Below are 27,168 nucleotides of genomic sequence, written 5' to 3' on the forward strand. Positions count from 1 at the left end.
AAAGGTTTCTGTATCGTTGTTCAGTCAGATCAACAGCAGGCCGCCATCCACAGTTCATCACTTTTATTTTCATTCCTTCTTCAAATCTTTATTTTTATCATTTAACATGTTTTGCTGTGTTTGAACTCCTTAACGCTTTGAGCTACAGAAAGAACAGGAGCTGTCGCACCACACAAGCATTTCAAAATAAAAGCCGATTTAGATTATTTTATTTGTATCTTTAGCTCTGATGTAGGCAAAACACAACACTGTCGTCAAGAAGGATCTTTTCCACTTCTTCCACTTCTTTTCCACAAACTCTCAAACAATATTTCATGGTTCTGGTGAAACCAAAGTCGAGGAAAAGGACAGCACAACTGTGTGAACATCAGCATGTCGTGTTCATGTAACAGACCCTTGCTTCAGGCTTGTAGACAGATTAAATTTGTTCTCCAAAGAACAGAAAAATAATGAGACAGGCAACAGGCAATGTGTTGCACTGATGGTGAGAGTTGAACTGAACAGTCAGCTGCTCCTGACTCAGTGATGCTGTTGGATGCTTATAGGGCCGCCGTTCTTAAAGTGTGGGCTCCACCCCACTGGTGGGGAACAGAGACATGACAGGTGGGGCTTTGTTAATGCCTTTCTTTATGGACAACAAAGATCAGAAATTCAAAACAAAACACCCCCACACACACAAAAAGTCATCAGTAACACTTAAGACAGAACAGGTCCTTTTCTTTCAGCTCACTTTTAAGTTTTATTTTATTTTACATTTTCTTGCTAAAGAAAAATAACACAGAAACACACATTCACCATATAAGAAGTGGAGACGGTTTGGCTCCATCAATGACATCCCTTGACACTGGAACATTGCTAAAGAGCCCTGTGGTTCCATGGTGTAATGGTTAGCACTCTGGACTTTTGAATGTCTCGGTGGAACCTCTGTCTTCTGATTTAGTGGGATAATGACTGTAAGTAACAGTCACTCCATTCCCCCCAAAACAGTGATCCACCCCTGAGCAGAGAGGAGGCTTCATGAAACAGTTTCTCTTTTCACCTGCTGCAGCAGCTCAGAGCCTCTGTGGTTCAGGAAAGGTCCAAAGAGGATGTAGCTCAGTGGTAGAGGACATGTCATATTGTGAATGAAGCTCACAGGACAGTCATGGTCACATACTCTTCTCTCCTCCAAACCTTTGAGGTTTCCTGTCTCAATCTGATGTTCATTTGATTTAGGCTCCATGAGTGTCACATGTGATTCAGATGTAAACACAAAGGCTGCCCCACTGTCACCATTCAGAGCAGCTGAGAGGCTTATTGATACAAATACATGCTAAGCCAGCAGCCGATGCTAGCGTGCTGAATTTTCCAAAAAGTTCAAGCTGCTATTTGTTCTGTTTACTTTTATAATAAGCCTTAGTAGCATCCAAGCAGGCCGGTTAGCTCAGCTGGTTAGAGCGTGGTGCTAATAACGCCAAGGTCATGGGTTCAATCCCCATACTGGCCAGCTGCAGAGTCCTTGAAGTAGTTTAGGAATTTGTAACAGAATCCTTTTCACAATTGTTAAAGTGGTTTGTGAACCTGTTTGACTGCAGATGTGCATTTTCATTTGGACCCCAGGAAGAGTAGTTGCTGCCTCAGTGACAGCTAACGGGGATCCTAACAAGTGATAAACAATAAACAGACATTTCCAATCATCATCAAACTGGATTTTTTTTTTTAAATGGCTTATGGTCTACAGACGTCTCCCATGACATTGGAGCCTGACAGCTAAATCAATTATCTGTCTGATGAAACCTTCTGGATGAGATGAGGACATTGATAATGCTGCCTGTCCTCACTAGCTCCTCCTCTGTGGTGACCCCCAAACAGGACACAACCTCAGTATCATGACAAGTCATGCTGCTGAACAATTAATGCTACAAGGATTCATTTCAGCTTCACTTTAAGAAAGATTGGATTCATACATTTATGAGACACACAGTCAGGTCATGTCCTCTTTCTGTAGATCAAATTGTTGCAGAGTCAGAATGAATAGTCAATGGTGGAGGTCATGCGAAAAAGTGGGAGGAGTCTTGTGGCATGACAGAATCTTATTTTTTTTCAACAAGATACCAACTTTCTTCAAAAAGCTCAATCAGCTGCTCCAGGTGAGGCTTGAACTCACAAGCTCGGCATCACTCCGCAGGTTACTGTCATATAAGTACCGCGCGCTAACCGATTGTGCCACTGGAGCCTGTGATGTGTCCCTTCTGACACATTCTGTGAAACAAACTCTTCCACCCGAAATGGCTCAGTTGGGAGAATGTTGGACTGAAAATCTAAAGGTCCCTGTAAACAGCCGTTTTTATGTGAACACACACAGAGCCTGCTGAGGAAAGCCTGGGTCGACAAACCAAGTTGATAACCACCGTTGTGATACTCGTTATCTCTGGTTGGAGCTTTCGTCTTTGGCGAGCCAGCTCACCCAAACAAAGCCCGGCTCTGTTGAGCTTCCTTCATAAGATCCTCCTCTGCTCTCATCGTAAAAATCTAAGTTTTAGACAAGATAAGGACTTCCTGTGTACCATGCTGGAGATGCTGGGGATTGAACCCGGGGCCTCATACATGCAAAGCATGCGCTCTCCCACTGAGCTACATCCCCTGCATGGTGTGGTAGCTTTAGCAGTTTTTTCCCAGACTATAGGAAGAAGAGGAGCCAGCGATACAGAAGAAACAGGTCGCCATCCTACAGAAGATCACCAAACTGCTCGTACAACCACAGGAGGATTCCGTGCAGACAACTCGAGAGATTCCTTGACAGGTTGTATGCACAGGCGTATGAGGATATGATGTTTTAATGTGGTTTGAGTTTAAAAAAAAAAAAGTGTGAAATGGAACAAAAAGGTAATGACGACTGCAGGAGTTTTTCAGACAACCTTTTTCTTGCAATAAACTTCGCTATAGATGAGTTGAATCATCCTGAAGCTGTAATGAATGCTGTAATTGAACTACGATCTGTAATAAACAATTTAACTATAGAAAATGATTCTGCGACTGATGGTGAACACATGGCACCAGGAGCCCCCCGTCTCTCCTCATTTCTCTCAGGTTGATTCACCTTCTCCACCAGTGGTTTCACACACAGAATGTTTGAATGCCATAGACATTGCTTCTTAATGCTGAAATGAGAGAGAGAGAGAGAGCTATGTCGGAAGTTTCAAGGTGCTAACATTTACAAACAGTTTGTACTAACAGTTAGTTGAGGAATCAGCTGAATGAGGACAGATGTGACTTAAAGCACAAAAAAGATCTTTCCCAGAAGGCCCTCAGACAAAGAAGCTGGGTAACAGCACAGACTGTCAGGAGTGGTATTTGAACCCTCAATTCCAGAGGAGACTGTCACCTGAACACAGCACCTTCAAAAGTCCACAGCACTCTGCTCAGCTTTTTTAGTTTTTTGTGTTTTATTTTTTTTTATTTTATTTATTTTTGATAATTTCCTTTGTAACAGTTTAGTGATTAGTTTCCAGCTGGCATTGTGCTGTTACTGTACGTGGGGAATTCATTTACTTGTGTGAAGAGCAGCAGCTCTTCAGACTCACATCACAATTAGTTTTGTGTCTTATTTGGCTCCATTTGGTGGAAGCTGTGAATCGCAGGATTCAGGGGGAATACATCCATACATACATCTTCACTGAAATAATGACACCTGTGAGAAAGCTCAAAGCTGTGTCCAAAGGTTTGGAGGAGTGAATGGCAGAAAGATGTCTTTGAAGCCATTTGGACACACAAGCAGTCAGCGTGCAGCATTCAACCTCACAATATTTCATGTGGTTGTGGTTGAAGGACGAGGTTGGCGATCCCAACCGACCACACTCCCTGATGGTCTAGCGGCTAGGATTGGGCGCTCTCTCCGCCGCGGCCCGGGTTGGAATCCCGGTCAGGGAACGTATTTTTAACAGATATTGATAACGGTATCGGGGAAAAATTTCATATCGGTGCATCAGTAGTTTGAAGGTTTGAAGTCTTCTGTGTGACAGACAGAGATACTGTCCACTATTTTAACGAGGAGCAGGAAAGAGAAACATCATGTGGTGTGTGACTTCACTTCCTCTGTGGAAAAACAAACAGAGAATGAAGTTCTCTAATGTTTTGGCCTCTTTTTTTAACTCACGTCAAAACTTCACAATGAAGTTACGGTTTAGTACATAATTTGATTAAAATAACAAGTGTCCTGAAAACCACTGAATTTGACCTTGAATAACGCCAAGGTCACATGTATTTGTATCAATAAGCTACTCAGCTGTTCTGAATGGTGACAGTGGGGCAGCCTTTGTGTTTACATCTGAATCACATGTGATTTTGGAAATTCTTCAAAGCAGCTTCAAAGGAAAAGTTTAATTCTGTGAGTATCATGACATCATCAGGTGATGCGTCAAAGGCAGCAGTTCTTCAGACTCACACATCACTTCAAACAGTTGAGGAAGTGACACACAACTGTAGCAACCTGGCTAGTTCAGTCGGTAGAGCATGAGAGTCTAAATCTCAGGGTTGTGGGTTTGAGCCCCATGTTGGGTGATTAAATAGCTTTTCTAGACCCAAAGTTACCCAGCAGAACTCTGCCTCTGCCAGCTGGCCTTCTTCAGCAGTGGATTCCGGTGCCATGTGTTCACCAGGCAGGTGATACACACTGAATGGACACACACACACACTCATATACAGCTAACTGCAATGGTTAGAGTGTGGTGCTGACAATGCCAAGGTCATGGGTTCAATCCCCATATTGACCACATGCAGCATCTCAGAACGTGATACCTTTCACTCTGTCTGTATGAAACCCCATAGACTTCAATACACTTTGACTTGATTTTCCAACCAGTGTAGCCGGTAGACTGCAGGTGGAAGTCTCAGTACTTTTTAAAATATGCACAATAAAAAAAAAACAAAATAATTAAAAGCAATTTAACACAAGAAAAGTCAGACTGAACCTGAACGTTCCATCTGGACTCAGGTTCTGATTGGACCTCAGCTGATGTTAATCAGTGTAATCAGAGCAGAGAGCAGCTCCGGTATAAAACCAGACCAGCTGCCTGCAGACAACAGACCAGACCTTCAGTCTGCTGAGGACCATCGGAGCCGCTGGACTCCAACATGGTGCTGGGCCCTTCTCTGAGGTTGGGACTTGGTTCACCTTTCAGTTCATGCTGATGTTCTGAAGCTGAAGTAACTTTGTCTGTTTCAGGTTTTCTTGGATGTGTCTGCTGTTCAGCAGTGCTTCTGCTTTTCCTGCAACGAAAGCAGGTAAAGACTTTGAGTTTCACTTTATTGGTCCAGGTCTTCAGTTTCAGGGTAGCCCAACTGGGCTTGGTGCTTCATGAGTTGATGCTCCTCCTGATCCTCCTCCTCTTCTCTGTCCAGATTACAAGTATCCCTACACTGGTTCCTGGAGCTCCAGTGGTGGTGCTGGATCACCAAACCTTCCTTCTGGAGGTTCACGTCCTCCCCTGATGCCGCAGGTTGGAGCACCAGTCCAACAGCCCAGCGCTCCATCCAGACCTCTGATGCCTCAGCGTGGAAGCCACATCAGCCCGGTCAACCCTGTACAGAACACTCAAGGATCTCATGGGCAGTCTCAGCTGGGTTCCGGACTTGGTGGTGATGTGGGTTCCCTCTCTGGTCCTCTAGTCCAACCATCTGGTTCTGGATCACCTTCTGCAACAAAAGCAGGTAACACTGAGTTTCACTGTATTGGTCCAGGTCTTCAGTTTCAGGATAGCCCAACTGGTCTTGGTGCTTCATGAGTTGATGCTCTTCCTGATCCACCTCTCCTCTGTCCAGACTACAAGTACCCCTACACTGGTTCCTGGAGCTCCAGTGGTGGTGCTGGATCACCAAACCTTCCTTCTGGAGGTTCACATCCTCCCCTGATGTCGCAGCTTGGAGCTCCAGTCCAACAGCCCAGCGCTCAATCCAGACCTCTGATGCCTCAGGGTGGAAGCTACGTCAGCCTGGTCCACCATGGACAGAATACTCCAGGATCTCATGGGCAGCCTGGTTCTGGACTTGGTGGTGATGTGGGTTCCCTCTCTGGTCCTCTATTCCAACCATCTGGTTTTGTGGTTGGTTCTGGATCACCTTCTTGGGACATTCAGCCTGCAGGTGAAGCCCGCGTCCAGTTCCCTGACCCCAGCACCTGGCTGCCTTCTCGTTTATTCCCAGACTTTGACGTCTGGGGCTCCGGCGGTGCAGCAAAGATGGGCTCCAGTGAGACGTCCTCTCTGCTGCCGCCAACCTTCATCATCCAGCAGAGGAGCGGCTACCTGCGAGCACGAGAGGGCCAGACCCACATGAACTACTCCCCAGAGTACCCTCTGCCCCTCTCTGAGGAACCAGAAGAGCCAACCCAGCTTCCCCCAAAGACCGGGTCCAAAGGAGGTCTACAGAGCTCCAAGCAAGAATCCAGGACCCCTTAAATAAAGAAAAATAACAGAATATTTGCTTGTTGGCTCTTTTGGTTTTGTTTCTCAGCTGGTTCCTCAGACGTTGACTTAAACCTCCATGTGACTCTTCTGTGGTGCACTTCCTGACGGTGATGCTTCAGCTCAAAGGAAAATGAGTTCAAACCTAAAAGGAACTGGAATCACTTTACATGTGAATAATGCTGGTCTGCTAGAACTTCAACAGGTTTCTTTGAATCTGCTCCAAGTGATTGTAAATGTCTTACTGAATGACAAAAGTGGTTTGCCAGCTCATTAATGCCGCACATCTTTCTCCCCTCATGTATCGTTGGCCATTCTGCACTTAAGATGTTCTATCTTTGGTCAACTTTCCTGGTCTGTGTCACAGGACATCCTGCATTCAAACCCCACCAGTGCTTCGCTCTCAGTGGAGTTCCTGTTCATCACTTAAACAAACGGAAGAAAATCATCAATTCCTGTATTAAAAACTTTACCTGCAGCATCTGGAGAAGAGAAACTGTGTTTTAGTGGTTGGTGCTGTGTTTAGCAGAAAGACATGTGGTGATTGACCTCTTTTTACAGAAGACAGACCTCAGTAAGAAACATGGCAGTCAGGGACTTGTGATTGTGACCTCTCGCACCCTCAGCAAGAATCATCCGAGACCAACGAGCCATTAGCAGCAAGACTTTAATGGCATTCAAAATGTTACACACTGCGTTTATGAGATGCTTTGAGTTCAACATGTTTCCCACCACATTTATCATACACTAAGACAGTAATGTTTACGGTGGCGTCATAAACATAGAACATTTTTAACAAACATGTTTGTTTGTCCAACTGTTTGTCTGGATCATTTTGTTTATTTATTTTTTTTTGTCTGTGTCTGTCTGTGTTGCAATGGACAACAGATACACCCTTGACCCCCAGAATCCTCCCTGCAAAGAGGGGGCGCATGGCTGTTGCAATGAAGTTTGACCACATTCTCACTGAAGCCAGGGTGAGTAATTATATCATACTTTACCTGAGTATACATGTGGGTGACAGGGAAAATGGCTTTGAATACAGGTCATTGATTAAACTTATCATGCACCTGAGGTCTCAGTCGGGACCCTCATCAATGCATCTACTGGCACTGGATGTGCAATCAAAAGTCAGAGCTAAGCTATTCTTTCCACTGACAGCGTTCTAATTCAGTATGTGAGCCTTTGATGGAAATTCAGTCCATAAAAATGGTTGTGCAGCCTGAGTTCAATTCCCAGTCCCAGCATTAACTTTGGCCGAGTGGTCTAAGGCGCCAGACTTAAGTTACGATACTTCCTGTGAAGCGGGGAATTCTGGTCTCTGAATAGAGGCGTGGGTTCGAACCCCACTCCTGACAACTTTTTGTGGATGAAAAATCAGCATAAAATGGGAATATGATTGCTTGACAATAAAGGGGTTAGGACTGAAAACTCTAAAGCCTGTGGCTCCCTGTGGTAGAAATGGACAGCAGTTGTTGGACTAAATATAACTTAGCTGTTACTGAATCATCTGTCCAGGCTGAGTTTGATGTAGTGAACTTAAGTTTAACAGTTTAATGTGCAAAAAGAGAAAAGACAAGTAGAGTTCTTACCTGAGCTCCGGTAAGAAATCCCACCACTGCCAGTTTGTTTCTTGTCAATGAAAACCAATCCACTAAGTCAGGCACTTTTCATCTCCCTGTGAACAAAAGTTACAGTGACAGACGATACCAACACCAGCTGGGCTGAAATGAGAAACATCACAGTCAGCCTTTTCAGACCCAGGTAGGTTTGGAGGTCTACCAGGTCCAATTCTCTCCAGATGTCCCCAAACACACGCTTCCCCTCCAGGTTCGTCATCTCCAGTATAATTCCCTCGATGGACTCTGGGAAAAAGAGTTGGAAGCTGTGCTGGGAGCTTTGCTGTGCGTGGTTGTTGTGGCCGAGTGGTTAAGGCGATGGACTAGAAATCCGTTGGGGTTTCCCCGCGCAGGTTCAAATCCTGCCAACAACGGTTAGTTGTTTTCATGGACCAAGTTTCCCATTTGGGGAGAGACACAGCCTGTTTGAGAATCTCTGTAATCTGCAAGGCATTAAAGTATGACAGAGCTGAGTGCTGCTGTTAGGACTCTAAGAGGATGAGAACATTTCCTCCAGTTTGTCATGTCTCTGTTCCCCACCAGTGGGGTGGAGCCCACACTTTCAGAACGGCGGCCCTATAAGCATCCAACAGCATCACTGAGTCACTGAGCACAGTGACAACTGTACACATTACTGGAGAAAGTGATACATGACATTCTCCATGTTTTCCTGTTAATCAGTGCTGCTGAAAAACTCCTGACACACTAAATGATGAGACCTTCTGTGTGTTAGAATAGCTGAGGATGGTTTCGATCCATCTACCTACCTAACCACAGAGGCTCTGAGCTGCTGCAGAAGGGGAAAAGAGAAACCATCTGGTGAAGCTTCCTCTCTGTTTTGGGTGGTGGGTGCATGTTATTCACATGTTATATAGGTGAAGGTTATTCTCAATTCCTCTCACACTAAATCAGATGGCAGAGGTTCCACTGAGAGCTGAACTCAGATCAGTGGATTCAAAGTACACAGTGCTAACCATTACACAATTTTAAGTCCTTAAAATGTCTAATCATATGCAATTACTGTGTGGCATCTTTTACAAATTTGACTTTTTTCACAGATATAAATTATTTCATTCAGTTCAAATTTGGGTGCCCCTGCCAAACCTACATGTTTTCATATGCAAGCACGAACTCTGGTTGACTGTGATGTTTCTCATTTCAGCCCACCTGGTGTTGGTATCGTCTTTCACTGGCTTCTGTAACTTTTGTTCACAGGGAGACAAAAAATGCCCGAATTAGCTGATTAGTTTTCATTGACAAGAAACAATCTGGCAGTGGTGGGATTTGAACCCACGCCTCCGAAGAGACTGGAGCCTTAATCCAGCACCTTGGACCGCTCGGCCACACTACCACTGGATGGATGTCAAACTTCATACTGGATGTTCACCACCCACTTCTCCAAAGTCCAACAGTGAAGGTTTCAAATCCAGTTCAGTCCAAATAGTTCCAGTTTTGTTGTTGCTTCTGTCGGCAGAACACAAAGGTATCTGGCAGGACCATGATTGTGTTTTGAGCTTCATTAACAGAGTGCACTCTACTGTGGAGGTCATGACAAAAAAGTGGGAGGAGTCTTTGCTCTCTGTGATGTCATTAGAACCTTTGTGACATCACAGAATCAGCATCTCCTTTGATGGTTACTGATGGAACAGGAAAAGGTCAGATCCTGATATAATCTTGTGAATCCACAAGTATGCCTTTCTTTGTTTGTGTGTTAAAAAGACACAACACTCTCTCTGACCAGTCAGCTAACTGTCACAGTCTTCATGTCTCCCTTTGGAGCATCCTCAAGTTTTGTGGAAGAGGTGAAACCAAACCAGATACTATCCAGCAAAAACAGCTGAGTAGAGTGCTGTGGACTTGAGCCGGTAACAGGCTGAATGATTTCAATGCAGATAAAGGTTGTGTATGTTGGCTGGTTAAAGCAGCCTGTGTTTAAATCCCAGCAGTTCCTTGTTGCTAAAGTCAGATGTTGTAGAAACAAACTACTTTTGGGCTTTCATCAGCTGTAGGTTACAACGATCAATATTATAGATATGAAAGACAACATTCTCCATGTTTTCCTGTTAATCAGTGCTGCTGATAAACTCATGTCTCATGATGGGACATGGCTTGGAGAATGAAGTCAGAGCTTATTGAAGAGCATCAGACTTTTAATCTGAGGATCCAGAGTTCAAGTCCCTGTTCAGGTGCTGCAGCTTCTTCCCAATGGCTGTTTTTTTGCCATCACATGTACATTTGTGTTCAGTCAGTAATTTGGTAGGATGACTACACAGGATAAATCACTCCAAGCTGAGTGGATATTTGAGAGATCAGATTGTTGCACAAGATAAGCACTTCCTGTGCAAAAGGCCACTCAAGGCAGAACCACTGATCAGTCTAACATTCAGACCACATCTTTTTGACAACAAACATGACGAGGTGGCTGAGTGGTTAAGGTGATGGACTGCTAATCCATTGTGCTCTGCACGTGTGGGTTGGAATCCCTTCCTCGTCTGTGTTCAGCTCACCTTCGTCTGTCCAAATATTCTTTCTCTTGTCATGATAACACTGTGAGAGATGTGAATTTGAAGCCTTCACTGTAGGACTTTGGAGACTTTTGGACCAAACATCCAGCATTAATGGCTGAATGACTGAAGATCTAACAGATACAACAGTAAACATTTATGTTTACCTTGAAACACTGACAGGTTGCATCAACAGCAGGCTGCCATCCACAGTTCATCACTTCTATTTTAATTCCTTCTTCAAATCTTCATTTTTATCATTCAGTATGTTTTGCTGTGTTTGAACTCCTTAACGCTTTGATCTACAGAAAGAGCTTGTAGCATTAATTGTTCAGCAGCATGACTTGTCATGATACTGAGGTTGTGTCCTGTTTGGGGGTCACCACAACATCACACAACCACATGACTTCTGTACCAGATCCTTACATTGCTGACCCTCATTCTGAAAGCCGCCTGGGTGAAAAACAGGAATCCTCACTGCCAGACCACATGGGACATATTGGACTGTACGACCCAATGGAGCTGAACAAAGGGGCGATCCCTGATGATCACCTCACATAAGAAGCATGTCACATGTTTTTCCAACATGTTCTCACTCCCAATGTGTCAACAGGCTCAGGGAGCATCCTTTATTCGTCATTCTGGACGAGTTGGGTAGCCTGACTGACGAACATAGAACTCCCATAACGTTGGAAATTGCTGCCGGGCTTCCCCCCTAACTCTTTGCTGTCATGGTAACATGACGTTTCCTGTCATTTAAAACGTCATTAATGTTGTCATTTGGCTGTTTTATATGGTTATATTTATTAGGTTTTAGAAATTGAATATAGAATCCAATTATTTTATTGAAAACTATAACCCATTATAAATGAAGTTTTTTTCTATTTCAACAGTGAGTGACGTTTTATTTTTTTATTTATGTAAGATGTAAGATGGAAAGACAGCTAAACGGTTGCTGTGGCCGGACAAGGGGGCCGATTTTATTTAATTTCTGAACCATCACAACAACTTAATAATTAATTTTAATCATTGGATATTCCTCCTATATCATATTTGGTATCATATTGATTTTAAATGGGTACTTTTTTCACGAGCCCTGAGTATTGCGTTGCCAATGTCACTGCCTGACCATCATGACTCTTCCCAAAGTTTGTCTCCTATTAAAAGCGGTCAATCACCACATTTCCATCTGCTCAACACAGCAACAACCACTTTGTCTTGTCCAGAAACTGCAAGCAAAAGCTGTAATACAGGAAGTGATGAGCAGGAACTCCACTGAGAGTGAAGCACTGCTGGGTTTGAATGCAGGATGTTCTGTTTATAAGACAGACACTTTAAGCAGCTCAGCATCAGTGCTGCCAGTTTCTCTGCAGCTTTTTTTCTAAAACCACGTCTGTGTCAGTCAACGCTTGTGCTCCTCACAATTGTGTGTCACTTCCACAAAGGTTGAAAGCTGTGCTTCCTCACAACAAGAAGGTGCCCTGTCCTTTGAGGAGAAAACTATCCAGGCTGGAAAATGCTGAGTCACAGGAGCATTGCTGTGCATGGTTGTTGTGGCCGAGTGGTTAAGGCGATGGACTAGAAATCCTTTGGGGTTTCCCCGTGCGGGTTCAAATCCTGCCAACAACATTTATGTCCTTTTATGGACCAAGTTTCCCATTTGGGGAGAGACACAGCTGAGTGCTGTTGTTAGGACTTATCTAAGAGGAGGAGAGCACTCACTGATGCTCAGTTATCATTATCAAGGCCGGTGATAGGGACACACCTTTAGTTCCACTTCCAGGTCATGGAAGCAATAATGAGAAGTCATTTCTACTGTGTGCTGTGCTGAAATAGCTCATTTGGGAGAGCGTTAGATTGAAGGTTTAAAGGTCCCTGTTTCAATCCCAGGTTTCAGCAGCTGTTGTGGGTCCTTTTAAAGACATTCCCTGAGCTTTCTTTTTTAATTATGGAGTTATAGTCACTTAGTGTAACACATCACAGATTCTATGTCTTCTCCATGAACGCCTTTTATACCAGGCATTGTTTCTTAAGTTAAAGCCGAAATGAGAGATAAAAAGATATTTAGTAAATTTCAAATTGCTTATTCCCTTCACCTGTAATACACCTCTGACCAACCACAAAGTTAAGACGACTTGTCCTTTAGGCCATGTGGTCTCTGAGTGTGACTGACTTTAATGTCCTGTTGTCAGTTTATCGTCTGTTCCATCGTCTCCACCAGCACTTGACTGGATCCATCTTGATCACTGAGCTACATCCCCTGCATGGTGTGGCAGCTTTAGCTTCTGAGATCATGCGACAGGTAAAACTTTTGAGTGCATAAATAACCAAAAAAAAGTGTTTTTGTCTTGTATGATAAATGCAATGTGCATTTGTGCTCCTTAGTTTTGGGGTTTGCTTCTCACTCTGGGTGCCATGAATTTTTCTCCCCTCATGGATTGTTGGACCTACAAATGAAATGATCAATCTGCAGTCTTTGCTCTGATCATTGTAACTTTGTGTTATTGTTGTATCTGATAAGTTAAGCTGCACTTCTAATGACCACCAGGGGGCAGTTCCACTGGTTGGAAAAAGACTTCAGACTGCATTGAAGTATATGAAGAGAACAACATCAACTTCAGAGATGCTGCTTGTGGCCAGTATGGGGATTGAACCCATGACCTTGGCGTTATTAGCACCACGCTCTAACCAGCTGAGCTAACCGGCCTGTGGGAAAGTGTTTTTTCGGCTTATTTTTACAAATTAAACTTAAATAATTACTTAGCCTATCGTAGCTCAAAGCTTTTGATCCAGTGAGACATTTATAAGCAGTTAGAGCACATTGAACAGAACCTGTTGAAGTCAGAGAAGCCTTCCTGAATTCATGTTGTCTAACTTACTGACACTTGAATAGTGGAACTGCAGACAGCGGACACATCATATGAGGGGCTCCTCTGGGATTTACACACAAACCTCTTGCACCCAAAGTCAGAATCATACCCCTCGATCAGGGGTCTGCAACCTTTATTTATTGAACCTTTATTGCCATTATTTAGTTTGATATTGATTAAGAAAAACCAATAACATCCAACCACCACCCAAAACAGAGGTTCATGATGACCCTGTAGTTGGCACACACCCTCTGGTCCCCCTTCTTGAAGGGCTGTTCATCATTATTTTGTTTGTGTGTAGCTGTTCTGTTCTTAATGTTGGATGGATAATGTTGGAGGTCGATGGATCGAAACCATCCTCTGCTGTTTATACACACGACATGAGATTTTCAGCAGCACTGATTAACAGGATAACATTGAGAACTCTGTCTGTCATATCTATAATATTGATCATTGTAACCTACAGCTGATGAAAACCCAGAAGTACTTTTTTTCTACAACATCTGACTTTAGCAACAAGGAACTGCTGGGAGACATGAAGACTGTGCAGTTAAGTGACTGGTCAGAGAGAGTGCTGTGTCCTTTTAATGAAACTTATATGAATTTAACTCAACAACCTTAAACTTTATCAATGAGACACTGAACCCAGGATCTTAGCATATAATAAACTGTCACATTAATGTCCTGAATGTGCTGTGTGTAAATAATGAGGTTCATCAAAATGATCGTTGTAACCTACAGCTGATGAAAACCCAAAAGTAGTTTGTTTCTACAACATCTGACCTGAGCAACAAGGCTCTTTGACCAACTAAACCACAGCACCACTCTGATGTACAGGGATGTATTTTGGATCTTAAAATACCCCCAACATACGTGGCTGACCATCATGACTCTTATCAAAGTTTCTTTAGCATAAAATAAATTAATTACATTAATGTCCTGAATGTGCTGTGTGTAAATAATGAGGTTCATCAAAACAAAGTCAGAACCAGAGCTCAGGCTGTTGGTACACAAACAAAGAAAGGCATACTTGTGGATTCACAAGATTATATCAGGATCTGACCTTTTCCTGTTCCATCAGTAACCATCAAAGGAGATGCTGATTCTGTGATGTCACAAAGGTTCTAATGACATCAAAGAGATCAAAGACTCCTCCCACTTTTTAGTCATGACCTCCACCACAGAGTGCACTCTGTTAATGAAGCTCAAAAGACAAACGTAGTCATGCCAGATACCTTTGAGTTCTGCCGACAGAAGCAACAACAGAACTGGAACCACTTTTCACTGCTATGCCGATGATCCCCTCCTGTTTGTGCCTAACAGCTGTGACTATAATGTGAACCACTGAAGGGAAGAAGATGCATCACCTGAACAGGGACTTGAACCCTGGACCCTCAGATTAAAAGTCTGATGCTCTACCGACTGAGCTACTCAGGCTTCTGATGAGCGCATAATTCAAATGAAATTCGATTAATCATTCCAACTTGGCTAATTGGACAATCAGCCATTTCCCAGCCAGGGGCTGATACTGCAGGTCATCAAGACTGTTAAAGGAACTGAGGTTCTAGTCCCAACCACTAACTTGTGATTATTAACAAGTCAGTGCTCAGGTTAAGGCAACATTTGTGACGTTCAGATGTTCTTAATCCCCACGTCCCGACCATTGATAAAACTTGCTGATTTGAAATCACCAACACTACCCCAACTAATAGCACTTACTGCTCTCACAGCACAAGTCTGTGCTTCAGTTCGGGAAATGTTGATTCATGAATTAACTGATCTCACAAAGAGAGAGAAGACCTTATGCACAAGAATCCATCAGTGTCTCTGATTGGAGTGATCCGGGTTAGATCTGAAGAAAACATGGCTCCAAGAATTAATGTTGTTTTTGTAAATTAACACTGAATGTGGAAAAAGAGAGCAAAGAGAATAGAAGTCACATTCAGCAATTTTTTACCGTACATATGATCTGAGGAAGTGACTTTTCCTCAGATCAAACTGTTGAAGGAGAACGAGCAGCTTCTTCCTCACTGACTCACTCAACTTCTGTCTCCTGGGTTTGGATTTGAGCCTCTTTCTCAGGAGCACACACAGAAAAAATAAGATTTTCTATTCCAACATTATACGTGATGTCCTCGTGTATGAATGAATGTTTCACTGATGCTGATTTTTCAAAACAACATCAACAACTAATAACTCCACAACGAGACTGTGTGACGTCACTGGAGATCAAAGGCATTTCCTCTCTTTCATTGATCTCCAACATGACACAGATGCATACGTCACACTCTCTCACGTTCGCTTCAAATGGATGAGCGCATGCGCACAAAGACACACAGAAATGTCCCTGGACTGATCACTGTAACTTTGTGTTATTGTTGTAAATGAAGTCAGAGTGTATTGAAGTCTATGGGGTTTCATATGGCGGTTTCACAAAAGTCACACACCACATAATGTTCCTCGTTCTTGCTCTTAGTTAGTATAGTGGACAGTATCTCCACTTCTCACGTGGAAGACTGGGGCTCGATTCCCCGACGGGGAGAGCAAGTGCATTTTTAGCTCATTTTAGTTCAATAGCTCATTAACCAGAGTGATAGAAATGAACTCTCTCTGGATCTGACTAATCATATTCGTCGCGCTCGCTGCCAGCAGTTTTGTTTTGAAAACCAACTGGATTCTCTTGCATTTTGAAAGCCCGACTTCCTGCCTGTCTCATCGGCGAGAAAATAAAAGATACAGTCAAATAAAGAAAAAATGAAAAACAAGTCCCTCATTTTTTTGAGGGAGTTCCTGTTTTCTGTTGAAGTGAAGTGAAAGAGCATCCCCGTGACCTTACTGTGACCTGTGGATCTCATTTCTGCCAGCCAGAGTCTGCTACACGTGAAAATAACGTACCTTTATGAATGGTAGAATCTGAAAACTTTCACAGGATACATAGAAAATATTATCAGCAAAAGTCACAAATATTTTTAGAATTTTATTGCAAAGAATATCACAATACATAGAAAATATGTTGTAAGACCGACGGCATAGGTCTCACATTGAGTGATGATTTAGAAAATATTCATTTTACACCAAAATATAAAAAAAGAAAACTTTTTCTGGTATATATGTCACTGACCCAAACACAAATGAGCGAGGACAAAAAAAACCAAAACAAAGCAAAGCAAAAAAAAAAAAACAAAGACCAATCAAGTTACAGTTTACGTTTGGTCAACCAGCAAAGATCCTGTCTTTTTCTTGACAGTTGTCACAACCAAACGGTTTCCCTTCTGTATGGACCTCCATGTGTAATTTAAGGCTTTTCTTTCATCATCTTTTCCCAAAAACATCACAGCTGAAGTGTTTCTCTTCTGTATGGACCTTCATATGTGGTTTAATGTGTTTCTTTAGTTTAAATCTTTTCCCACAAACATCACAGCCGAAGGGTTTCTCTTCTGTATGGACCCTCATATGTGGTTTAATGCTTTTCTTTAGTTTAAATGTTTTCCCACAAACATCACAGCTGAAGGGTTTCTCCTCTGTATGGACCTTCATGTGTATTTTAAGTATTCCCTTTTCTTTAAATGTTTTCCCACAAACATCACAGCTGAAGGGTTTCTCTTCTGTATGGACCTTCATGTGTGGTTTAATGTTTTTCTTTAGTTTAAATGTTTTCCCACAAACATCACAGCTGAAGGGTTTCTCTTCTGTATGGACCTTCATGTGTATTGTAAGTATTCCCTTTAGTTTAAAATTTTTCCCACAAACATCACAGCTGAAGGGTCTCTCTTCTGCGTGGACTGCCATGTGTGATTTCAGGGTTCGCCTTAGTTTAAACCTTTTCCCACAAACATCACAGCTGAAGGGTCTCTCTTCTGTGTGGACTACCATGTGTTTTTTAAGGTTTTCCATTAGTTTAAATGTTTTCCCACAAACATCACAGCTGAATGGTCTCTCTTCTGTGTGGACTACCATGTGTTTTTTAAGGTTTCCCACGAAATTAACCGTTTTCCCACAAACATCACAGCTGAAAGATTTCTCCTCTGTATGGACCGTCATGTGTTTTTTAAGGCCTGCCTTTAGTTCAAAAATTTTCCCACAAACATCACAGCTGAATGGTTTCTCTCCTGTATGGACCCTCATGTGCATGTTAAAGATTCCCTTTCGGTTAAATCTTTTCCCACAAACATCACAGCTGAAGGGTTTCTCTCCTGTGTGGACTACCATGTGTGATTTAAGATCATATTTTCGCTTAAATCTTTTGCCACAAAATGAGCAGCCAAACGGTCTCTCTTCTGCGTGAACTTGCATGTGAAAATTAAGATTGCCCTTCCACAAAAAACTTTTCCCGCAAACTTCACAACGGTGATGTTTCTCCCCTGTGTGGGTCTTCATATGAGTCTTAAGAAAAAACGTTTTTTTCCCACGCTCAGGGCAGCTGATGGGTTTCTCATTGTTGTCACGTGTAACATTTACATCATCTTCATCTATTTTCACATCTGACTGGGCCACTCTGGTTTCATGATAATCATCTTCACTGATTTCAGTATCAGAGGAGTCTGAGACCTCTTCCTCTGGATCTGGATCTGGTTGAAGAGGACTCTGTGGATCACAGCTCCTGGCCGGTTCATTCATCTCTTCATCCTCACTCTTCACCTGAAACGGCCTCACAGGGTTCCTGGTCTCCTCCAGTCCTGGTACCTGGTCCTCCTCCTGTTCCTGTTTAAGGACTGGACTCTCTGAATCCTCCGGATCCGGACTGGAGGTGAACTCAGTAGGAACCTCTTTTGTCACCATCAGCTGCTGAACATCTGGAGGAAACGATTCAATAATGAATCCTCTTTATTAGCTACAATATGAACACAGTTATTCCTCCAGCTGCTTCATTCTACATCTGCCAAATACAGTCCTCAGCCTTTCTCACTCTTAAAAACAACCGACCCGTTTTGTGGATCAGGACTCGGGGCTGCAGCAGCTCCAGCTGGCTCCTCTGCCGGTCGATCTCCTGCCTGAAGCCCGAAGCCTCCTCCTCATATCCGGCTACCATTCTGTCCACGGCCGCTAAGATCTCCCGGCAGGCGGCGGCGAGTCTGTTGCTGACAAAACCCCGCAGGACTTCTGCTGTGGACATTTTAGCTCCTTCACTTTCCAGCTGAGGGACAAAAGACCGCCAGTCCCGTTTGTGTGGAGCAGCTCCGGCCGTTTCCGGTTCCCCTTTGAAGATTCACGTTAGCTGACTCCGCCCACAGGACCAACCTTCTACGGAAAGCGAAGTGGTCCTAAATGATTGAGGATCTGCGTGAGATTGCAGCGAAAACGACATTTCTCGAATTGTGGTTCATCTTCTGTTGTGGCATTCGGTATTGTTTTTAACGAAAGAGTTAATTGAAAATTCGTCATTCCTTAGCTCCGAGTTCACGCCTGTTGATTCATTTCTAAATTTGAATGAATAAATAAATACCACGCTTTGTTGTTCAATTGTTATTGCGTCTATGCAACAGTTGAACTTGTTGATTTTCACAGTGACAATAATGTCGGCCTACAGCCTATTTTATGGGCATGTGGTGCAACAGATAACAGATAATGAGTAGGCTTTCAGGAAAACATTGCCCAAGTGTTCAGTGAATGGATATTTGATTTCCTTATAAATCATGCACCTACTCGGAATTTAAATATGGCGTAACTTAATTCCTATTCCAGTTTCCAAAGGGCGCAAAGTCAATAAATTCGGGTGGTCAGGATGTGTATTTGTCATGTGAATATATGTTCGTGTCGATATGTTCTCTGTGTAAACTGAAAGGATAGAGGTTTGAGCCCACCCAGGGACGTCCCATGTTAAAGCCTCATATCAAAGATATTTGGAAATCATTCAAGATGGACCAATTTAGGATAATTCTAGCTGGAACTTCAGTCTCGAACATGGAAACACTCACAGGTCTCTGTGGCGCAATCGGACAGCGTGTTTGGCTGTTGACCCAAAAGGATGGAGGTTTGAGCCCACCCACGGGTGATCTTTGTTTTAACCCCTTGCAGACAGGATTTTTGCCTGTCATGTGGAAGACTGGGATTTCAATTCCCTGAGGGGGCTTTGTGGCCACGGTGTGGCAGGAAGCTGTGGGTGTTGGTGTCCAGCAGGGCTGTGCTTGCTGTCCCATTCTGTTAGTGATATTCATGGACGTGGAGCCCCACGTTGGGTGATTACATAGCTTTATAGACCCAAAGTTTCCCAGCAGAACTCTGCCTCTGCCAGCTGGCCTTCTTCCACAGTGGATCCTGGTGCCATGTGTTCACCAGGCAGGTGATGCCCCCTGACTGGATCTGCAGCTCAGCTGCCTCATACACAGCTGACTGCTGTGCACTGTGTAGCTGACACTGTCCTATCACAGCTAGCATTAACGTTTCTGTTTCCTCATCAGAGCCTGTCAGCAGGACCCACGTGTCAGGGTGGCTGAGTGGTCTAAGGTGCCAGACTCAAGGTAAACTCCTTCCTGTACTAAAGGGCATTCTGGTCTCTGATTTGAGAAGTGGGTTCAAATCCCACTCCTGACAAAGAAAGTGTTTTCCAAAATTTGTGATCCAAAGTGGATGAAAAATCTGTGAATTAGACTTTTTCACAAAACAGGGGTTCGGACTGAAAACACTAAAGCCTGTGGCTCCCCGTGGTAGGAATGGACAGCAGTTGTTGGACTAAAGATAACTCAGCTGTTACTGAATCATCTGTAGCTCAGTCAGTGGAGCATCAGAAAGGAGCAGCTGTTCTAATCCGAGTCTCTCCCAGATGTCTGAGCTCCTCAGAAACCTGTCTAACGTAGCTGAGTTAGATGTAACTAAGTGAAGTTTTCAAGAAGGACTCTGCTAATCATTTCAATTGAATGTTGTGAGTTCTTACCTGATCTCTGGAGATTATTTGCTGCAGGAAGATGGAAGGTTGTTTCAAGACTCACGAGTAGTGACTTCACAGCATTTCGTTTGCAGCACAACTTCCTAAACTTGTTTTTGGTCCTTTTCTTTCACATTCTGTGGAGGAGATCTGGAGATCTGGAAAATCCAGCTTGGGATGTGCTCTTTGACTTTGTTGACACACATGGCAGTCTGTCCGTTTTACAAATTTTTGGAGCATGTGTGCAAGTGACAGCCCAGCTGACTCAGTCGGTAGAGCCCCAGTGGGGTTATGGGCCCAGCACGCTTCCGCTGCGCCACTCTGCTCATAGCTGGCTGAGCTGCAGTCTCCTCTGAGGCTGTGGGTTCAAATCCCACCCCTGACAGCCTGTGCTGAGATGAGAAAAATGAGAAACATCACAGTCAGCTGGAGCTTGTGCATGAAACCATGCAGTGTTTGGCAGGGGGCACCCAGATTTGAACTGGGGACCTCTTGATCTGCAGTCAAATGCTCTACCACTGAGCTACACCCGCCATAAACACACACAGCCCATCACTGCAGATCAGCAGGTCTGACTGAAAACATACTGTAAAGTATGAACCACAGGGGTCAGACTGAGACTTCTGAAATGTTTCATAAATAGACTGAACAGGTGAGGGCTTTGGGACGGGGCTCACTGCAGCATCTGCTGTTGAGAGCTGCAGAGTGATGTGTGCTTTCCTGTCAGTTCCTCCACAAAAGTCTCCATTAACTCCAGGAACAATCACAAAATGTAATTAAAAGGACACAAAGTTGGCCACACCGTTGACACTGATTGAAGATTATGTTCAACTGGTGTCTTGTCAGGTTACTTCAAGGAACACAGACAGAGAGTTCCACTGAGTTCAAATCTCAGTGGAACCTCTGCCATCTGATTCAGTGTGATAGTGATTAAGAATAACACCCAAAATAGATGCTCACCGACCTCTGTGGTTAGGTAAAGGTCCAAAGAGGATGTAGATCAGTGGTAGATGTTCATCAAAACAAAAGGCCACTCAAAGCAGAACCGCTGCTCAGTCTAACATTCAGACCACATCTGTTTGACAACAAACATGACGAGGTGGCCGATGACTCTCTCCTTCATTGCTGATAGATACATTAATGTGAGCAGTTAACTATCCGTCTATTCACACACAGTCCAGGTCGCTGCATGCTGAGGTGGCAGAGTGTTTAAGGCGATGGACTGCTAATCTACTGTATCCTGTGTGTGGGTTCACATCTCTCGTCTTCTGAGTTCAGCTGTCCATGTTGCAGCCTGCTATTCTAGGTAGAGTAATCCTAAACGTCTGACTTCAGGTCCATATATCAATCAAACCTGTTGAAGTTTAATTCAAAGGTTATCTGGATGTGTTGTATCTGCTTTCAGAGTTGTTGTCAGGTCATTAAGATTAATTTTCAATGCATGACTTTAGCTCTTTGGAGATACGGCAACAAGAGAAGGCCAAAATAAGGAGCTTACAATTCCAATACCAGTTAGTCAGCAAAATATGATGAGCCAAGTCCACTGTGACAAATATTTTCTTTAGCATAAAATAAACTGTCACATTAATGTCCTGAATGTGCTGTGTGTAAATAATGAGATCCTGGGTTCAAATCCCAGCAGTGCCTTGCTCCTAATGTTAGATGTTGTGGATAGAAAGGACTCATACATGGAGAGCACAAAATATAAAATACATTTGTCCCCAAAATACACATTACAGCAGTAGAGGTGAAAGGAAAAGCAGCTTCCATCAGAGGTGGGATTTGAACCCACGCATCAAGGGGGAAAATGCAGAAAGATAAACATGAGCACACACTGAATGTTCCTTTACATTATGAGACATGACTTCAGCTGGAAAATGTCAGGAGTTTTTCAAGCAGCACTGATTTACAGGAAACAACGAACACTGGATTATGAACAGCTAGCTGTTGCTAAAAAGCTGTTAGCAGAGGATGGTTTCGATCCATCGACCTCTGGGTTATGGGCCCAGCACGCTTCCGCTGCGCCACTCTGCTGTAAACCACCCCAGATGGGACTCGAACCCACAATCCCTGGCTTAGGAGGCCAGTGCCTTATCCATTAGGCCACTGGGGCTGACAGGGGTGGGATTTGAACCCACAGCGTCAGAGGAGACTGCAGCTCAGCCAGCTATGAGCAGAGTGGCGCAGCGGAAGCGTGCTGGGCCCATAACCCCACTGGGGCTCTACCGACTGAGTCAGCCGGGCTGTCAGTCAAAGAGCACATCCAAAGCTGGATTTTCCAGATCTCCAGATCTCCTCCACAGAATGTACATTCAGGACCAAAAACAAGTTTAGGAAGTTGTGCTGCAAACGAAATGCTGTGAAGTCATTACTCGTCTCATCTTCCTGGAAGGAAGATGGAAGGAAGGAAGGAAAGCAGCTGTTTTTTGTGTAGCGTAAAAATACGCCAGTGTTGCGAGATATTTAAGCGCAATGAACACAAGGCTCCCCCCTTGTTGTCTGCCTGCCTGCGAGCGCAACGAATCTGACTGGTCAGATCCAGAGAGAGTAAACTTCGATCACGCTGGTTAATGAGCTATTTTAAAAAGAACGCACTGTGTTCTCCCTGTCAGGAATCAAACCCCGGTCTTCTGCGTGACAGGCGGAGATACTGTCCACTATACTAACGAGGAGCTGGACAGGGTGAGAACATGTGTCACCTGAAACTGAACCCGCTCGGCCATTAGGCCATTCTGAAGACAGATGCTGAAAAATTATCCCACAAGTGAGTACACAACACGCAAAGACTGCCTTATAAGATCATATGGAGGCTCAAGATTCAGGTTCCACCGAGATTTGAACTCGGATCGCTGGATTCAGAGTCCAGAGTGCTAACCATTACACCATGGAACCAGGCAGGTGTGCTTTCATGCAGATGTGAATGGAATTGTTTTTTAAAGCGTGGACAGTCAAAGGTGGACCAAAATACCTTTGTCCCAAAACACGCCTTGCAGCAGTAGAGGTGAAAGAAATTCTGTCATTTGACACATTATTTACACATTTATGACGGTGCTTGACAAGAACTAGCGTTGATTATCATGCATATATGCATATACATGATAGTTGAAAACTTAACCCTTTCCTTACATGTGTTAGGAAAATATTTCTTTACTGTTTTTCTTTACTGTAGACAAACAGGAATTATAGTGTTTCACTGCAAGAACAAATGAATGGTACCACTTTGGGTCCGTTTGGACAACATGGGGGGCTGGGTGACGTCATCACCAGAAATTAAATGTGTTCTAGCATGCAAACACGGGAATTAGCTCAAATGGTAGAGTGCTCGCTTAGCATGTGAGAGGTAGTGGGATCGATACCCACATTCTCCACAAGACTTTAGCTCTTTGTTGGAGATACAGCATACAGGGTGGACTTTGGAGGCTTTTGGTAAACAGAAGCAAGTATGTTATTGTGTATGGAGCTCTGACTGTTGCACTTCCATAGCCATATCTGAGGCTCTAACTCAGACAGCTACAGTTATTCCTTTCCTTCTCTTTGGGATTGTCCTGCTCAGAGATTCTGAAAAATTATGGTGATTTGCCATTTTAAATAGATTTCTTCAGATCAGCTACAACAACACAACCCTGATCCCTAATCACTGCAGTTAACAGTCCTCTCATCATATGCTAACGGTCCTCATGAATTTAAGAGGATCGTTGTCTGATCATTCTGTTCTTCAAACCGTTACCAAGACCACAGAAACTTCCTGCTGAAGGAGGACAACACATTTATTCAACACACTGCTTGAAAAAAGTTTTGAGAAGGTTTTCTGAAAGTCACAATTTATTATCCAACCTGAGTATTGACTTGTGTTTTGAATTCAGTAAATGCTGCTTGTTTGGGGCAGCGTTAACTGACAAAGACAATAAAGAAGTACAGAATCAATGTCTTCTAACTCAGATCACATCAGTCAGAGACACTGTTGATTCCTTTCTGCATGAGTGTTTCTCTTTGGGGTCCTGTTTGGAATTTTGACAAAATATTTTATTTGTTTCTTGAGATCAGCTAAATTCACAAATTTGCCATCAACATTTCCTGAACTGAAACACAGACTTGTGATGTGAGATGTGGTTGGACAGCAAGTTTTATCAGTGTTTTTGTGGGTGGGGGTGAAGAAAGTAGTTGAAAGTCATGATTCATGATGATTCAGGAGTCACGCTGCTGTGTCCTGGTATGAAGCACAGTGGTTCTGTCAATGTGTCCTTTCTTTCTTCTTACCTTGACTGTTGGATTCAGTAATAGCTACTTCTTAGGGGAAAAGTTTGTGACCTCTAAAGAATTTGAAGTCCCAAATGTTACTTTAACTGGAGGTGACATGTGGGTCAGTGCTTCTCTTAGTGGACATTATATTTATTTCCACCGTTCTCTGCAGTCATGCTAATTCTCAACTGTACATATATTCTTATTGGTAAATTTATTCAAACTCTTTTTACTATGTCTTTCTTATTTTATAAATGCATTTTGCACCACAGAGTTGTCTTTAAAGTTTGTTATACATCGTGTATGATGAAAATAAAAGCATTCTAATTCTAACTAATTCTTTGAGCTTGCTCTGGTTGAAATGTTTCTTGAGATCAGTTAAAAGCATACATTTCTCATCAACATTTCCCCAAATGAAGCAAAGACTTGTGTTTTCAGAGCAGTAAGTGCTATTAGTTGGGGCAGAGTTGGTGATTTGAAAAGTTGTTCATTCCATCCAAGCATTAATCAGGACAGAGAGTTTATGCAACCATTTGGTAGAAAAGAAGTTTTGGTTGAAATATAAACAACAACAAAGATGGCCATTTTGAAAAGACTTGTTCAGATCAGCTGCAGCAACACTAATCACTGCAGTTAACAGTCCTCTCACCATATGCTAACGGTCCTCATGAATTTAAGAGGATCGTTGTCTGTTCCTGATGGACTAAATGTGTTCTTCATTACAAACCATGACCAAGACCATTGAAACCGCCCGAACAAAGTAGGCAGGGAGCTGTGGGAGTGGTTTCATTCAGGTATAAGATAAATTCAGGTAAAAGCCTGAAAGGGAGTCCATTGGAACTGACACAACAAGGAAGTGGCTGCAAAGACTCTTTGGAGGAGATCATGTGAGGTAAAAATGAGAGGTTAATGTGACTTCTATTCTCTTTGCTCTCTTTTCCCCTTTCAGGGTTAATTCACAAAAATGACAGTAAGTCTTGGAGCCATGTTTTCTTCAGATCTAACTCGGATCACTCCAATCAGAGACACTGATGAATTCTTGTCCATAAGTGCTTCTCTTTGGGGTTGTCCTGGTTGGAATTTGACAAAACATTGCTAAATTGATTCATTGTGATCAGTTAAATTCACAACTTTCCCCTTTGTATTTCCCCAACTGAAGCACAGACTTGTGTTCTGAGAGCAGTAAGTGCTATTTGTTGGGGTAATGTTGGTGATTTCAGAAGTTTTCCTTCCTTTACCCATTTCCCATTAGACTCTTAGAATCTAACTCAGACCACCTCAATCAGAAACACTGATGAATTATTTGTGCATAAGTGCTTCTCTTTGGGGTTGTCCTGGTTAGAGTTTCAACAAAATGATCAAGATTCCCATTTTGAACAGATTTCTCCTGATCAATTGAAACAACACTACCCTAATCAGTAATCACCAGAGTTAGGTCAGAATGAAAGCTTAATGTGACTTAGCCAATTCAATGAGAGACATTGACTATTTTCTGCATGAATGTTTCTATTCTCTTTGCTCTCTTTTTCCACTTTCATTGTTAAATGGCAAAAACAACAGTAAGTCTTGGAGCCATGTTTTCTTCAGATCTAACTCAGATCACTCCAATCAGAGACACTGATGAAGTGTTTGTGCATAAGTGCTTCTCTTTGGGGTTGTCCTGGATGGAATTTGGACAAAAGTTACAATCAGTTTTAGTAGTTTTAGTTCGACATCTAGTTTTAGCAATTTTGTGAGATCAGCTAAATTCATGAACTTGTCATCAACATTTCCCCAACTGAAGCACAGACTTGCTGTGAGAGCAGTAAGTGCTATTAGTTGGGGTCGTGTTGGTGAGTTCAGATCAGTAAGTTTTATCAATGTTTGGGGAGTGGGGGTTGTGAACGTTTGAATTTGTTTGAATGTCACAAATGTTACCTTAACCTGAGCACTGACTTGGTTGTTGAATTCAGTAAGTGCTACTTGTAGGAGCAGTGCTGACTGACAAAGACAACAGCAGCTTTGGTGGGAGCCATGACTGTCACCATGAATAGAAATCATACATTAGCTAAATGAATGTTTAGCTAGTTGTCTTCCACATTTCTCCAAATGAAGCACACACTTTTGTTCTGAGAGCAGTAAGTGCTATTAGTTGGGGTAGTGTTGGTGATGAAGTTGTTCCTTCAACCTATAATCACGAGTTTTGAATTTAATAGTGCTACTTCTTGGTGCTGTGTTAACTACCAAACACAACAAGTCATGGAACTGATGTCTTCTTAGATGTTAGATGACTTAAATCGCAGAATATACTCATTCACTCCAATCAGAGACACTGATGAATTCTTTGTGTTTCTCTGTTCTGGTCCTGGTTGGAATTTGGACAAAAAAGATGAGGAATGCCAATCCCTCTTTTCTTTGAATCAGCTTTTACCTGCAGAATCTGGACAAGAGGAACATTATTTTAGTGGTTGGTGCTGGAGACAAACATGAAGAGTCATGACAGTCCATCAAATCGCAGAGCACCCACATGTTGCAGCCTACACGTGTCATTGATTTTCTAAAGACACAAACAGGGAGCTGATTAGTTTCTTTGGTCTTTATTGATACTGTGCTCTTTCATACTGTGCTTCCAGATCTGGGGGATGGTCGTAGAAC

General features: G+C 43.0%; 12 non-coding genes across 12 annotated transcripts; 3 read left to right on the forward strand and 9 right to left on the reverse strand.

Moving 5' to 3' along the window:
• Positions 1-1,412: 1,412 nt before the first annotated feature.
• On the forward strand, positions 1,413-1,486 carry trnai-aau (transfer RNA isoleucine (anticodon AAU)). Its single transcript has one exon. It is a non-coding gene; the product is annotated as a tRNA-Ile (tRNA).
• Positions 1,487-2,121: 635 nt separating this feature from the next.
• trnai-uau (transfer RNA isoleucine (anticodon UAU)) lies at positions 2,122-2,215 on the reverse strand. Its single transcript has 2 exons — positions 2,178-2,215; positions 2,122-2,157 (listed from the first exon to the last, which is right to left on the reverse strand). It is a non-coding gene; the product is annotated as a tRNA-Ile (tRNA).
• Positions 2,216-2,551: 336 nt separating this feature from the next.
• Positions 2,552-2,623, reverse strand: trnaa-ugc (transfer RNA alanine (anticodon UGC)). The gene has a single exon. It is a non-coding gene; the product is annotated as a tRNA-Ala (tRNA).
• A 5,728-nt stretch (positions 2,624-8,351) lies between these two features.
• trnas-aga (transfer RNA serine (anticodon AGA)) lies at positions 8,352-8,433 on the forward strand. Its single transcript has one exon. It is a non-coding gene; the product is annotated as a tRNA-Ser (tRNA).
• An 895-nt stretch (positions 8,434-9,328) lies between these two features.
• On the reverse strand, positions 9,329-9,410 carry trnal-aag (transfer RNA leucine (anticodon AAG)). Its single transcript has one exon. It is a non-coding gene; the product is annotated as a tRNA-Leu (tRNA).
• A 2,700-nt stretch (positions 9,411-12,110) lies between these two features.
• On the forward strand, positions 12,111-12,192 carry trnas-aga (transfer RNA serine (anticodon AGA)). The gene has a single exon. It is a non-coding gene; the product is annotated as a tRNA-Ser (tRNA).
• Positions 12,193-13,196: 1,004 nt separating this feature from the next.
• trnai-aau (transfer RNA isoleucine (anticodon AAU)) lies at positions 13,197-13,270 on the reverse strand. The gene has a single exon. It is a non-coding gene; the product is annotated as a tRNA-Ile (tRNA).
• Positions 13,271-14,797: 1,527 nt separating this feature from the next.
• On the reverse strand, positions 14,798-14,870 carry trnak-uuu (transfer RNA lysine (anticodon UUU)). Its single transcript has one exon. It is a non-coding gene; the product is annotated as a tRNA-Lys (tRNA).
• Positions 14,871-20,756: 5,886 nt separating this feature from the next.
• Positions 20,757-20,828, reverse strand: trnac-gca (transfer RNA cysteine (anticodon GCA)). Its single transcript has one exon. It is a non-coding gene; the product is annotated as a tRNA-Cys (tRNA).
• A 1,429-nt stretch (positions 20,829-22,257) lies between these two features.
• trnam-cau (transfer RNA methionine (anticodon CAU)) lies at positions 22,258-22,329 on the reverse strand. Its single transcript has one exon. It is a non-coding gene; the product is annotated as a tRNA-Met (tRNA).
• A 6-nt stretch (positions 22,330-22,335) lies between these two features.
• On the reverse strand, positions 22,336-22,408 carry trnar-ccu (transfer RNA arginine (anticodon CCU)). Its single transcript has one exon. It is a non-coding gene; the product is annotated as a tRNA-Arg (tRNA).
• A 707-nt stretch (positions 22,409-23,115) lies between these two features.
• trnaq-cug (transfer RNA glutamine (anticodon CUG)) lies at positions 23,116-23,187 on the reverse strand. Its single transcript has one exon. It is a non-coding gene; the product is annotated as a tRNA-Gln (tRNA).
• Positions 23,188-27,168: the final 3,981 nt, after the last annotated feature.

Source organism: Echeneis naucrates, chromosome 2 (genome assembly GCF_900963305.1).
Source record: "Echeneis naucrates chromosome 2, fEcheNa1.1, whole genome shotgun sequence".
NCBI lineage: Eukaryota > Metazoa > Chordata > Actinopteri > Carangiformes > Echeneidae > Echeneis > Echeneis naucrates.